Below are 6,199 nucleotides of genomic sequence, written 5' to 3'. Positions count from 1 at the left end.
GAGAAAGAATAGTAGAAGGGAAAAAGATGAGAATGAGAAAAAGAAGGAGAAAATTATGAAAATGAAAAAGAAAGATAAGCAAAAAGGAGAAGGAAGGGAAGAAACTAGAAAGAGAAAAGAAATTATAAAAGGAGGAAAATAAGGGTATAGCAGTCTGAGAAACTGAGAGGCAGAAATCAAAGGAAGGCAAGAGCTCCAGATGAGCAGAAGTGGCTCTGGGCTAAAGGTTGAGGAGGTCAGATACACAGAGATATACAGTGATGACCCAAAAAATCTCAGGAATCAAAGGCAACTGAAAAAACAGTATCTTCTACCATATCCTTAATGATTTACCAAGCCTCTGCTTAGAGACCTCCAGTGATGGGAAGGCAACTGGTTACAACTTTATACAGCTTTCTTATACAGGGTATCAAATTCATTATATTGTTATAAAACTGGGGGAATTGTTGTAGTGTCTATGGCAAATAGGGTCCTATCATAATCCATTCAGCCTCAGCCCATTCTTAAAAATAAAATAATCTCATATATTTGTATAACACTTTCAAAATATTTCCATATTTTTTAATCAAGGAAAGGATTAACCACCCCCATTTTGCAGATGGAAAAACTGAGGTCCAGGGGAAAGGGATTTCTGGGATCATAGAATATGTGGCAGAGCCAGAAATAGAACTTGGATCTCTGATAAGGTTTTTGAGTTAGGTGTTAAGTGGAGAGTCTATAAATGTAAAAGAATTTTGGCAATTTGTCCCAGAATCCTAGATGGTTTTTTCATAGCTTCCTTCACAAAGGAACATCCAATTCTTTGTTTGAACACCTCTAGTAACATGAAATTCTATCTCCAGTAATATCACCAATCCTTAATTCTCAGACCTATATGTACCTCTTTCAACATCCTTGGTAATAAGGGTAGAAGGAGTGTTGGGGCTATGAAGGGAAATGGGCACTAGATAGCATCAGAGAATCTGTGAGAGGCCAATACCAGAGGATATGATCCCTGTGTGACAATCCCTTATTAACTACATTAGAGGTGAAGATTCCCAGAGAATGGCAGCAGGACTGGTGATGGATAACTGAGTCAAGGGTAAAGCCAAGGAAAGCATAGTCTAGGGAACTGAGTTGAGCTGTGTGTCCCAATAGCTACAGATAAGGCCAGGATAATTGATCCAGGGACAGGGCTCAGACTTGCACAATTAAACAAGGACTGAAATCCCAGAAGTCAATATCTTGACAAGGCAATTGATTTTTTTTCAGGACTTAAGATTTTATTATTTTCAGCTGTCTTTTTAAAAGACTTTTTTATTCCAAAGTTAACAAATACCAAATACAATTAGCATTTCCATATACACAGTAGGAGAGAGAAAGAAGATTGTTCATGAAACAATGAGTCTCTATTATGTACATTTTGCTTTTCTTTTAAAATATAATTCAACATGAAACTTTCCAAGTTGTTCTGCTCATCTGTGATTCTTCTGGCCTTCCTTCTGTTCTCTTCTGTTCATTTTTTTAACGCTTCAATGATGTCCCCTCCCTCTCTCTGGCTATCTTATCCCTAGTCCTCATGTTCCATGCAACTCTAACTGAAAAAAAAAATTAAAAATGAAAACAAAACTTTTCAAATAAATATGTTCCTAGTCAAAATAAAATATATTCTCACATTGTCCCTGACCAAAAATGTGTGTCTCATTCTGCAACTTCTGTCAATTACCTTTTTTTTTTCCAAAAAGCAAAGAATGTTTCAATAGCAGGCTGGAATTGCAGTTGTCCATTGAATTAGTCAGAGCTCTTAAGTCTTTCAAAGTTTTCTTCATGGTATTTTTTACTGCATAAATTGTTCTTATAATTCTGCTTACTTCATTCTGCATCAGTTGATATGAGTCCTTCCAAGTTTCTCCAAAACCACCTTTGTTCATTTTTTAGTACAATAGTATCCCATTACATTCACATGCCACAACTGGTTCAGTTATTCCCCAAATAATGGGTATCCCTTCTTAGTTTCTAGTTCCTTGTTACATAACAAAGAGAGCTGCTACAAATATATTTGTACATATACATCTTTTTAGTCTGTCTTTTATTTCTTTGGGATATAGGTCAAATATACAGTTTACTTTGGGAGCATAGTTCCAAATTGTTTTCCAGAAAGTTTGGACCTATCTACAGCTATATGGACAAGTACATCAATGTACCTGTTTTCCTGCAAGCCTTCAACCATTGTCATTTTCCATTTTTGTCTTGTTTGGCAGAATATGGGTTGAAGTGAGACCTGGATAATTGAAGCAAAGATAGGAAGCTGGGCTGGATAATTGAGGTAGGGAAAAAGGTGGGGCCTGAGTAATTGAGTCAGAGTGAGCTCTGTCATGGAGCCTTGCTTGGGGGCGGGGCTTGATAATTGACCTGGGGCCGCATGTGTGTGTTGGGCTTGGGTTGTTCTGGTTGATGGCAGCTCCCTGAGCCCAGCTGTGTCCGTCCTGCCCGAGTGCCGGCTGCCCATCCTCAGCGGGGGTCAGGGACTCAGGGGGCTCATGGAACACGTGCTACCCCAAGTGTTCCCGTGGGGAGAGAGTTGACACACATGTGTCCGTACCTCATTATCCAGTCACTGATGGGGAGAGGGAAAGAAGGATGGGGGAACAGAGATGAAGGACAGGACAGAAATGAGGAGAAACAAGGATAGGAATGGGAGAACAAAAAGAGAGAAATGGGGGAACAGAGAAATAGAGAGAATTGGACATCAATGAATCACAGAGAAAACAGACTGAAGGTACAGAAGTAGATGGAAAGAAAAGAACGAGGTGTACCTAAGAGAAACAAGGAAAAAACAGGATGGGAATAGATTTGACAGAACAGAGGAATGAAGAACAGATAGATGAACTAACTGGGTGGCAAAGAAAGGAAGAGACAGGAACAGAAGATAGTGCCAGAGAAGTAAGGGAACTGAGGGATGTACTCATAGGGGCCTGAGATAAGGCAGAGGAACAGCAAAAAAAAAAGAGAGGAGAATAGAAGATGAACACACACACACATACAACTTGGAGATAGTAGTGGAGGGACAGGATAAGGACAGAGGTCAGATGGATGGGGAGAGAATAATTTGAGAGACAAAGTATAGTGATGGGGGATGGGAATAAGGGGGAGGCAAAAGAACAGGAAGATGGTTTTGTACATAGTAGGAGAAAAGAGATGTTTGCCAAAGTTGAAAGAAAGGAAATGAGTGCCAAAGATGAAGAACAAAGGTCAGAAAATGGGCAAAGTAAAGGGGATAAAAAAAGATGAGCAGAAGGACTGAGAGGGAGCTATAGGGACAGAAAGATAACGATACAGAGAGATGGGTGATGGTGCATGGGGACCAAGGGATGGGCAACAGAGAGACGTGAAGAATATAGAATGATGGAGACAGAAGAGTGGAAGGAAGGAGGGGAAGATAGCTAAGGAACACAAAGATGGGGGGCTGAGGACAGAAAGCTGGGGGACAAAAGAATGAGGATACAAGGGGATAGAAGAATGAGGGGACAGGAGTAGAGGTATCAGCAAAAGAGAGGTTCGGAAACAGAAGGATAGGGGACTAGAGGACCATCGAGTGGAGCCAGGAGGCTGGGTCTGGGAGCTAGGGGAGCCTGGGTCCCAGCCCCGGGGGGCTGGTGGACGGTAATGAGGCGGCTCTGCCCAGATGCGCCCCCCCTCCCCCAGGCTGCCCCCGGCCCGCAATCAAAATGCTAATTGGCCTCATCTCTCCGGCTGCGGCCCCCAACCCTCCCCCCCTCCCAACCTTCAACTCGTTCACACGCTCACACTCACGTCCACCCACAGTAACCCCAGGCCTGGCCCAGATGAATCGGGCTCCTAGGCCCTGAGCCTCCCCCGCCACTCCCCCTCCCCGTTAGGTCCCGTCCCGGCTGCGGCACCGAGATAAGGGGGCGGCTCCACCCCTAGGGACAGCCTGACACTCAAGATGAATGTCCCCCCGCAGCTCCCGCCCCCACCCAGGCCCTGGCGGCTGCCACAAAGACATTGGGACCCCGCCTCCTCCCCTTCCCCAGACACCCTGGCACAAAGTGATCTCTGTATGCACGCACAACACAGTCACACGTACACATACATACAAACATGCACAAAATTGTAAACAATCACGCAACATGTATCCACACACAGTCGCCATGCTCCAGTCCCTCTCATACAGCCCAGGAAAGCTCTCTTAGCCATCAGGCCCTACAGCCTGGGAAATGAGACCTAGCAGCAACGGAGTCTCGACCCCGCCCCCAAAGATTATGCAAATAGGAAGGCGGAGCCTGTTCGAGCTGAGATCAGCACTTCCCCTCAGCTCGGCTCCGCCGACCTAGGGCCTTTGGCCCACAGCTGCGTGCGCGCCCACTCTCAGCGAATGCGCACTCAGGTTAGAGATCCTGATCCAACCCGGCCCCCAAAACACACCCCTGAAGATTTGTTCAAAGAATTGTTACATTGTGGTACACACACTGTGACAGAGCTGGTGACAACCACACAGTGTCTCACAATGTCAGTCAGACTATCGGATTTAGCGACACAAGTGAGTGTCACAGACAATGTCCTATAGAAGAAGTTAAGTAATTGGAGGGTCCTGGGTGTCGCGATGGGAATCATAGGACCTCCATTTCTAATACTTTGTGTGACCTTGGACGAAATACTTGGCCTCTTTGGGCCTCAGTTTCCTTTTTTCGTAAAATGAGAGGCTTAGAGTAGATAACCTCCAAGGTCACTTTTAGCTCTAAATCTGAACTTCTGTGAGCATCCTCATCCCACAACTGCTCTCGGTAGAGAGTGTCACACACAAGGTCACAGACAAAATGCCAGATTCACACAACGCCATACATGCTATCCCTGTCATACAAGGCAGCGTTAATGCCACACACGCAGGGTGTAGAATACTGGGTAAGACTCTTTGTGACACTCACACAATGTCACATAAAATCAGGGTCACGCAACCAGCGCTGTCGCTGATGCCAGTGATGTGTCGCAGCCACAGAGGCACAATGCCCGTCCCAAAGCCAGGCCCCTGGAACATGTTAGCCTACGGCCTCCCACTCAAACCTGTTCGTGACCTTGGAACATTACCCACGCCCTCGCACGCGTCAGAGGGCCCACGGTTCTCCATTGGACTCACGGAGTGCTAGGAGGATTTGGGGGCTATCTGGTCTGGGGAATTTAGGGGAAGAATCGAGTTGGAATGAGGCCCTGGCATGGGTCCGAGTGGTATCTCTCCCTCCTCTTGGGAACATGTACATAAACCCCTCCTCCGAGCACGGCCTTTGTGCACGAGGACCCTCCCCCACTTCCCCTCTCCTAGGGTCCAGGCCGCCCCTCTCCATTGGCAGGGCCCTCCCTGACGTCAGGGGGCGGCCTGTAAAGTTCGGGACTGAGAGACGTTAATGGGGCGGGTGGGGGGCGGGGGAGAGGGTGTTGTCCCCTTGGTTCCCAGGCATCCTACTCAGCATGGCTTTATAGCGGGCGGGCAAGGAAAATAGTATTTCTTCCATAGATAATAACAATAATAAATAATAATGAATAGAGAAGAAAAGTCTGAATCTTTCTTAGAGGAAGGAGGAAGGTTGAAAATACCCCCAACGCGGGACAGGGAGAGAGGTGTCCGAGGTTTTTAGGAGGCCAAAGCATATGAGAATGAGACGGGGGGGTGGGGGTGGGGGGGAGACTGCGGCAGAGGGCGCCGCGTTGGCCCCAATGCAGTCCCGCTGCCTCAGCATCACACACACACACCCCCACCCCCCCCGCCTCCGCGGACACGGGGCCTCCGAGACCCGCAGCCCAGGGGGAGGGGAAGGCGAGGACCCTGACTCGGAGGGCAGGCAGGGTTCCCAAATGCCTGGGTCTCCTTATCCTCGGAACCTCCCGGGGAGGTCAGGACCCCCTCTCCTTCTCTTCTTTCTCAAGCCCAGTACTCGCATTGCTGAAGGGGAAGCCCCCGGGGGAGGGGAAGAGGGGAGCCCAGCCCCGCCTCCGCCGTATCCCCCTACTCCTCCCCCCCCTTCCCAGCTTTATAAGTGAGCGGCCGGGCCCCGGCCAGAGGCAGAGACCGAGGCAGAGGCAGACCGAGGCGATCACGGGCGGCGGGAGCTGTCCGAGCGCTGAGCCCCGCCCCCGCCCCCCGCCCCCTCCCTCAGCCCCCCGCCCGCTCCGCCGGCAGAACAATAAAGCCCAGGCTGCCCGCAGC

General features: G+C 48.2%; 1 protein-coding gene across 1 annotated transcript in view; it reads right to left on the bottom strand.

Moving 5' to 3' along the window:
• Window positions 1-1,232: 1,232 nt before the first annotated feature.
• Window positions 1,233-6,199, bottom strand: part of LOC100018308 (TBC1 domain family member 20-like) — a 51,894-nt gene continuing 46,927 nt past the window's right edge. Inside the window, exon 10 of the transcript XR_465632.3 lies at window positions 1,233-1,577. The gene's annotated coding sequence lies outside the window, so the exon portion shown is untranslated. The remainder of the gene's footprint in view (window positions 1,578-6,199) is intronic.

Source organism: Monodelphis domestica, chromosome 3, assembly GCF_027887165.1.
Source record: "Monodelphis domestica isolate mMonDom1 chromosome 3, mMonDom1.pri, whole genome shotgun sequence".
Taxonomy (NCBI): Eukaryota; Metazoa; Chordata; class Mammalia; order Didelphimorphia; family Didelphidae; genus Monodelphis; species Monodelphis domestica.
The sequence above is the reverse complement of the archived record's forward strand: the minus strand, read 5'-3'. Positions and strand labels throughout refer to the sequence as shown.